The sequence below is a fragment of the Aegilops tauschii genome, chromosome 5 (assembly GCF_002575655.3).
Source record: "Aegilops tauschii subsp. strangulata cultivar AL8/78 chromosome 5, Aet v6.0, whole genome shotgun sequence".
NCBI classification, from domain to species: Eukaryota; Viridiplantae; Streptophyta; class Magnoliopsida; order Poales; family Poaceae; genus Aegilops; species Aegilops tauschii.
Window position 1 is genome coordinate 419220667 of NC_053039.3, and position 8998 is coordinate 419229664.

General features: G+C 46.7%; 1 long non-coding RNA gene across 1 annotated transcript; it reads left to right on the forward strand.

Annotated features, from left to right (window-relative positions):
* The first annotated feature begins 4312 nt into the window (after window positions 1-4312).
* LOC109731679 (uncharacterized) lies at window positions 4313-8998 on the forward strand. Its single transcript, XR_002225166.4, has 4 exons — window positions 4313-4821; window positions 5456-5570; window positions 5649-6037; window positions 8499-8998. It is a non-coding gene; the product is annotated as an uncharacterized lncRNA (long non-coding RNA).

Below are 8998 nucleotides of genomic sequence, written 5' to 3' on the forward strand. Positions count from 1 at the left end.
CCATCACAAAGTGTTTTTCTGAACAGAATAGGAAAATGAATATTTTTGAATTATTTTTGAACTAGGCCAGGAAGTTTTTTTACATATTTGACGAAGATATGACCCAAAGAATTTATGAGATTTTTTTTGGGAATTTTGGGAATGACAGAAATATAGGTTGCTTCACAACCTAGGGCAAAAACTGCCACATGGACATGACACATAGGCAAAACTGATGAGGTGGCGCCTAGTCATAGCAACCCACCACAATTTACAAGGTTATGACCATCTATATTGGTCATGATCAGCTAGAAATAAGGCAGCGGACCTGTGCTATCTGCTTTATGACCATTTCATGTAAGGAAATTACGACCTTTCTGACCAAAATGGTCGTTATAGTTTAGGGTTTGGAGCCCCCCGAACAGCTTTTGACCAATTGGTCTGAAATGGTCATAGATCTATGACCAATTCTTCTAGGGTCACTGACAGAAGGTCACTAGTTGACATATTTCTTGTAGTGAGTGGTCCCGACTATTGTCACTCCGTGGTTGCCGGATCATAACACATAGTAGGTGACTATAACTTGCAAGGTTGGATCTAGAACATGGATATAATGGTGATAACATAAACGGTTCAGATCAGAAATCATGGCACCCGGGCCTAAAGTGACAAGTATTAAGCATGGCAAAGTCATAGCAACATCAATCTCAGAACATAGTGGATACTAGGGAACATGCCCTAACAAAACTAACTTGATTACATGATGAATCTCATCCAACTCCTCACCGACCAGCGAGCCTACGAAGGAATTACTCACTCCCGGCGGGGAGCATCATGGAATTGGCGATGGAGATGTGTTGGTGATGATGAAAATCGAAGATCCCCCTCTCCGGAGCCCCAAACGGACTCCAGATCTGCCCTCCCGAGGAAGAACAGGGTTTGGCGGCGGCTCCGTCTCGTGAAACGCGATAATTCTTTCTCCTTTATTTTTTCTGGAAATATGAGATTTTATAGCGTTGGTTTGAGGGTCAGCGGGGCCACCAGGTGGGCAGCACCCACCTGGGCACGCCTGGGGGGGCTGGCGCGCCCTGGGGGGGCTGGCGCGCCCTGGTGCCCCCCTCAGGTCTATCCTGGCTCCAGAAATTCTCTTTTATTGTATAAAAAATCCTTGCAAAGTTTCGTTCCATTCCGAGAACTTTTATTTTTGCACAAAAACAACACCATGGTAGTTCTGCTGAAAACAGCGTCAGTCCGGGGTTTTCATTCAAATCATGCAAATTAGAGTCCAAAACAAGAGGAAAAGCGTTAGGAAAAATAGATACATTGGAGACGTATCAGCATCCAACCATAAAAGCGCATGACAACCTCTGCTTCCCTCTGCGAAGGGCCTATCTTTTACTTTTATCTTCTACCCTTATACAAGAGTCTTGGTGATCATCACCTTTCCTTTTTACACTTTTTTCCTTTGGCAAGCACTTTGTGTTGGAGCGATCCGGATATATATATATATATATATATATATATATATATATATATATATATAGGGTGGGTCTATTATGATAACACCCCCTTAAGACTTTATTCTAATAACAACCAGCTTATTCTAATAACACTTCTGCACTGCAGAAAACTCCGAACAGAACCACAGGACAAAGAAAAAAAAGACGAGCCACCACCGCACCCACCTCCTTCCTCCACTCCACCCCCAACCTCTGCCCGCATCCACCCACTCCCGACCTACCTCCTTCCCCCGTTCCACCCCAAGCACGCCCACCGATGGTGGTTCCGGACCGGCAACAACCCCAGAGGGCCTCCCGGTGGTGGATCCAAGCCGGCTAGCCCCCCTACCCCCTCAGCTTCTTCCCCACAACCCCCAATCCCAACCCTCTCCATGGCCAGCAGCCCACTAGAGGCCACCCAACCCCCGGCGACCTCCCGTGCCAGATCCCACGCCTCCCCACCTCCACCTTCTTCCCCACTCTCCTCCGCCGCGCCCACATCCCTCCCGGTCCCGGCCAACTCCAACCCCCCGCCGCCCCCATCATCCAACCGCGCCTGCCCACCGCCCCGGGACTGATCCAGGCGCGCCGCCTTCAAGCGTCACGCGCAGCTGCCTGTGTGGATCAGGCCCGCGACCACGGGATCCGGGCGGAGCTGGCCCTACCGTGCCATTAGCAGACGGGATCGAGCAGCAGCCGTTGTTGACCCACGCATGCTCCCTCGCCGATGGCCCTGGTCCATTCATCCACGGTGCCTCGCGACCCTCGGGTCGTCGGGATTGAGCAGGCTGTCCCGCATCGGTGCCTCTTCGCGCATCTGCGGGCGTCCAACCTCGCGTCCAGACGGTTGGCTGCCGCCTGCGGTAGCCGTGGTCCGAGGCCGGAGGAGCTCCACCTCACCTGCAGCCACCCAGAGTGCACGAAGACGGTCAACAACGGCGACGGCATCCTGGGAACATGAGTTGCCACCGATGCAGTTCACAAAAGGCCTTTTTTCTCTTTGTTTTTGCAGATTTTGGATGTGCACTTCATCTTGTCTGGTTGCCCAGTGTAGTGCGCTTCCGATTTTCGCTCATTTTTTTGTTTCAGGCCACAAATCATTAAATCAAATGCAGTTCGCTGCGGAGTGGTTCGCCGTTCGCACAGCTCGGGTCGGGCGGTCCGCAGCATGTGGAGTCGCGGGCATGGGCATGCAGTGCGACGTGTGTGTGTGTGTGTGCAGTGCTCAATAATAGTAGCTGTGGAGCACCAGGGGCGAGCACCATGTCCCCACCACTGTGTTGATGGCCAAACTCGGAGGAACCCCTGTGCGGTGCGGTGCTAGTTGTTCTTCTTCCACGGGTCAAACGAGCAAAGAAAAGTCGGGGTCAACACCACTCTTCCGCATGCAGTGCACTTCACCTCATGAGTGGTTGCAGTTTAGAGCGCGTGTGCGAGCAGAGGACAGGTGCTTGCAGTTGAGAGCGTGTGTGCGTGCAGTGCGCCTTTTTGGTTCACTTATTCATTTTTCGATGGGGTTCACTTTGTGTGTAGCAGCTCATTACCCCTTTGTATGAAGTGCAATTTATTTCGTGTGTTTCAAAACTCACTCGACTAAAATCAACACCTGCAGTGCGTTTGGTCCTCGGATGCTGTTCACTTTTGAGAGTGATGTTGTTCACTTGCGCACAACATTGAAATGCGATTTTTTAGCAAAACAACAAAAAAGTAATGTGGTTTGCTTAAATATATGTTGCGATTCACTTGCCCCGTCTTTGCGGTCCACTCTTGTTCATAAAAAACGTTGAAAAAAAGACAACAAAAACTTGTCTGAGAAAATCTAGGCCCAACAAAAGAAATCATGAAGTTCACTTGACTGCCTGATGCAGTGCGGTTTTCTGTCTGACGCAGTGCGCTCATCTGTCTGATGCAGTTCCTTCGTCGATTTGGGTGTCGCGAAAAACAGTGTCTCCGTGTTTCGGTATTTTTAAAATTGCTCTTAAACCGTAAGGATATGGAGAGAGTGTTCTACATGAAAAAGTTATGCCTCATCGATATCTTTCCAACGGTGTGTAATTTGAATCATTTTGACCAGCGATTTAAAAAAATTTCGCGAAAAACGGCCGCTGCCTCTCGTAGTCAGCCGCACGATTTTCAAAATTAACTAAAACCCGTAAGGAATCTCAAAAACATTTCAACATATGAAAGTTGCGCGCCGTCCATAGCTTTCCAACGGCGTATCACACGCCATTTCGACAAATAGTTAAAAAATTGGAGCGAAAACAGTACCGAAAAATTGAAAAACAGAATTTCGCGATTTAGTAAATTGAAAAGTGCTCTTAAACCGTAACGAATTAGAGAACATAATAAATATCAAAAAGATGCACCTCGACGATATCTTTCAAACGGTGTATCATTTGCTTCATTCGGACGAGCGGTTTAGAAATAAACACGAAAAAACGCTCGCTGCCACTCGTCGTGCGCCGCACCATTTTTAAAACTGCTCTTAAACCGTGAGGAATCTCGAAAAGCGTTCAACATGGCGAAGTTTTGCCTAATCCATAGCTTCTCAACGGTATATTACACGTCTTGTTTCGATAAACGGTTAAAAAACTAGAGCGAAAAAGGTACCCAAAAAACACCGCGTGCAGTTTTTTTGACACGAAGTTCACTCGCTTGAGTTCTGCAGCACACTTGGTTCGAACAATGATGTGCACTTGTGTTGAGCGTGCAGTGCGGAAGTATTATTAGAATAGTTATTCTGCTAATATACAGAGCTATTCTATTACTAGAAACAGAATATTATTCTGTTACTATCAGCACTATAAGGGCGCGATCTGACGAATATCGAAACCAATTGAGAGAGACCCGGCGAAAACTTCCCCGGACCGAAAACAAACCCAAAAATTGCCCCAACACTCATCGTCTCCGACACAACCCCGACCAGATCCTCGCCGCCCCGACCTCCTACCCGGCGCGCCGCCCCCCGGGCTCTCCCCCGGCGCGCCGCCGCCCGGCTCCCCCCACCCCCTGGCGCGCCGCCGCCCGGCTCTCTCCCCCGCGCGTCGCCGCCTGGCTCTCCCTCCACGCCGCCGCCGGCTACCTCAGCAGACTCCGCCCCAGGCACAACTCACCCGTGCCAACAAAGGCCGTCCACCTTCTTCCTCCGCGCTCGTCCGTGATGAATGCGGCCGCGGGTTCGCCGGATCCGCCCCGGCGTTGCACACTCATCCGTGCTCCACTTGGTTTCCTCCTCCTCCCATGTCCCTCCTTCCCCCATCACAGTGACGTCCATTACCTTCTTCTATCATCAGCAGAGGGAGCAGGAGGTGCTCCAGCAGGCATCCACCGGCAAGATAGGCAGGTATGCCTCCATCTTCCACCTCCCCTACTCTCCGTTGGTGCAGGAGCGACACCGTGTAGTTCGCCCGCATTGTTGAACTGTACATGAGACTTGGCAGCGTGTATTGTCTGTTCAATTCCCTCTACACGACAACAGTACAATGATAGAAAAACAATCAGTTCAAAAATATATATGCTGGAGGTTTGTCGGACATTACAATTCTCCCTAAACTAAAACATTTGTTGTTCAAGACAAAAAAGATTATTTCTGTGATACATTAGCCAGGACATGTTCTTGCCCAAAAGTTTGTTCGGAACAAAAAGCACTATTGCATAATTATTAATCCATTTATGATAGTGATCCAATAGATGCTAATAACCAGTACCATTATTTCCTAATGCTTTATACAGTTAAAACATATCTATCATGAGTTTGGAGATTTGCTCATACCAAAGTAAACTAGCATCTGTATTGATCCAATATTTCTGTGACGTTTATAGAATCTTGGTTTGAAAATCTTGGTAAGATGCACATGGTACATTTGCCATTCAAGTTTTGACATATACCAAGTGATTTAAACTTTTCATATTGGCACTCTTGGCAATTGTTGATTAACGAACAATACTATTTTGGTTGGCTTTTGGCATGATGCCAGGAAAACTACTATCGTGTGCGGCTGCGGCAGGTTCTTGTCGCCATTGCCTGAGAGAAGCATCGCCTGTCCTGGGCTTTGTCCTGAGAGAAGCATCGCCGGTTGGGAGAGTTCGAAGGTCAGAGTATGAAGTTCAACATGGAAAATTGTCGTGGATTGCATTATTTGAGAATTTTCCATGTGTTCTGCATTTTAGGTAGCGCAGAATCAGTAAGTTCTACTACTGGTGCACGCCAAGTTCAAGGATTTTGCCATGCTCGAGCATCCACTGGCTCCGACCTCCACCTGCTGTCGCGCGCCTGGGATCCGCAACCTCTGACCTCGCGTGGACCTTGGCTGGTTTCTCTATCCCGAGTGCCGCCGCCGGCCTCCCTGCAGCATGGCTTCGGTTCCCTCTCCGGATGCGTCTGCGCCAACCATCTCTACGAGACTACCCTATTCCTTCGCTGGACTACTCCTTCCACCAGCAGCCCCCTAGCAAACCTCATGTCTCATATTTGTTCTTATTTTCTTGCAGGATGCATCAAAAAGCCAGATTCACAAATTCATCTTCTATATGCTTTTCAGTTCATCAACTTCCCATTGGTAAGTCCAATTTATTTTGTGTTTCAATCTTCTTCCTATAGCACTTGTGCTTGATAATGATGTTGTACACAAAATGGCTTATGAGATATCTGGATAATGTGTATACAAATGATTTTTGGTTACTATTTTGTATGATTCGTTTGGCAAAAAAGATTCTTGTTCTTTGTGGAGCTTTATACATCACTTCTGTCATCATAGCCTTTTCATGTCTGCACATCTACATGGAAAGGTTCGCCTACAAACTAGGGTTCACTTGGGTTCAAAAAAGTATATTTTACACACACACAATGCTTGAAGTTCGATTACTGATGCTTAGTAAGTACACTCTGTTTTGGGGGGTGCACATCTTGCTTAGAAAACATGGGTAAGTTCATGAAGAGAAAAATCATACGTTCAAAGTCTAGGAAAAGTGGTAATCCATAGGCCCATGCTGCAGTGCTGATGCATACATGCCTGCTTCTACCCGCAGCTTTACTAGTTGTTTGTTGAAAATTCCACTGTGTGTTTTTAGATGCTAAGTGCCAGTGCCATGGTTGATCTGTAGCAATGACAGATGCTAAGTGCCAGTGCCAAGGTGGTATACATAAAAACAATGAATTGTTGCAGTGTAGCTGAACTAGAGCATCGCAGGCTAATTAATTGTAGTTTCTTGTTGCGCAATGACAGTTTGTGTGCACCATGTGTGTAAGAATGTTGTTGCTGGATGGCCACAAAAAACAGAGCTTAATTAGTCTCTGCAATACAATGCTTGGTTGGAGAATTCTTTTTTCTTGTCCAGAGAAAATTATATCTATACTATGTGTATCAGTTCATGATATAATTTTTCATCAGTTCATAATTCTGTCTTCTTATGATAGATAAATATACTAGTTTGGATCTTCATTAGTTTCTCAGTCTTCAGCAAGGTTTTTGAGTCGCGACTTGGCGAGTCGCTGCGAGCCCTGCGGCTCGGCGTATAGTCGACGAAAGTCGCTGTATAGTCGCGAGTCGCCCTGATTTTTGGAAAACGACTTGGCGATTAGTCGGCGACTATACAGCGACTCAAAAACCATGGTCTTCAGTCTCATTTTCTTCTTCAGTACGTCTTGTCCCTATGCCATTCTTAGTAATTGTTTAGTATTAGCTATTCTGGTTATCATTCAGAGATAAGAGGTGAGTGTTTGGTGTTTCACTCCGTCTGGCGGGGAGGCGCCTCGGCCGCTCTCCGATGGGCCGTCTGATTGCCGCCCTCTCCGTCCGGTGGGCAGCAGACCTCTTGGCCGCTCTGCAGTGGTCCCTCTTGCCGTACCTCCGCATGGCCGTACTGTGCTGATACTGATGCTGCTGCGGCTGCTGCATCTTTGCGGTGGGCTTGCAGTTTCCTCATTGCCCTGCTTGATTTCTCCTAACTGCATCCTAGACACGCAGCTGCTCTGCTCTCCACACGAATTTAGTACACAATACTCTCTTTTGGAGAAATTCGAGTTTAAAAGATTACATGTTGAGATTCTTTTAAAAGGTGGACTAATCATCTAATTATTCTTATCATGGACTCAAAAATACTACTTTTAACCAACTAACAATTGGCCAATTGTATCCGGAAAACATAAAGTAATGGTCGGCTATGCTACTGCAAGTACTAACACTTGTATCCTTATTAAGGGGGTGCCTTTTCACATATTGAACATGGATACCTAAACTAGTCTTCTAATGAGCCTGTACTACTGTCTACGTACCACCATCTTTGCTGGGAATGGGATGCCCAAAAACTTATACTCATGTTTTTCTGTTTCTAAAATAGAGAATGTCCTTACTGACTCACACCAAGATGCACTTGAAACTTATATAGTTCGGTTCAGTTCTTATTGTCGGCATCCGGGGCAGTAGCCAGCCCAGCCTTCCCTCCCGCTCATCAGTCCAACTTCTTGCTCCGACGCCGGTCACTCAAAGAGCCGTGTGCAGGCCACCCGTGTTTCACCTCCTGATCCGGCTCAACTTTCTCCCTTCTTCAGCATTTTTGGTATGAATTTGATGAATCTTCTTGATACTCTGTTCTTACTCATTTAGAGCTAGTTTCGTTCCTGTATATATGTATCACTTAGTTTTCAGATGGCTCAATTTAGAGTACTTCCAACTCTGAAACTTGCCATGCATATTCGGGGATGGAATGTAAAATGGATGATCCTGTGATGGATTGATGTGCAGGTTCTTTGTGTACTTATTTTTGACAGATTGTAGTACTCTGTAGTGGTATTGAATTGGGAACCTATGGTGCTTCAGTTAGAAGATCGTTGATGCTAGCTTCTTCGAGTTTGTACTAAGTAGAATGACTAGTACTGAGAGCAAGTATTCTACAAATGTACATAGGATGATTTTATTAATGGATAAGGACATGAAATCATATCTTACTTCAAGTTTGAGCACACGACTATTTTGTATCTTTACTGTTTCTAATAGCAAGTTCTGCAATTGATCCGTCCAGATGGAAGAAGGAAATCAGTCCAACAGGCGCATCTAAAGTGACATGTCGTGCACCGCCCACTCGTCCTCAAGCTGCTCGTCGTGTTGTGCCGGCTTGCCATCAACCACAGTTGTGGCTCCACCCCCACGGTGCTTCCACAACCACCACACGCAGCCTCCCTCTATTGTTGCCCTCACCATGCTCTCCTGCGTATTGGCGGCCTCGACGAGCTGACTAATTGGTTGCTGCTCCTGCGTGCCACAGTACGCCGTCGAGCTGGTCACCATTTATATTTTTGTTTTAAGTTCATTTGTGTTCTTGTTGTCAGGTCGCCTGCAAATTTGTTATCGTTGTTAGTTCATGTGTGTTCTTGTTGTTAGGTCCTGTGCAAGTTTGTTATCAGTTCATGTGTATTGTGTTTCCTTTGTCGCTTTATTAGTACATATCCACCTACAGCCCGTTCAATGATGTAAGCCAGCAAGTTCGAAAAGAAATGGATAAAACAATGGTGGTGGTGAAAA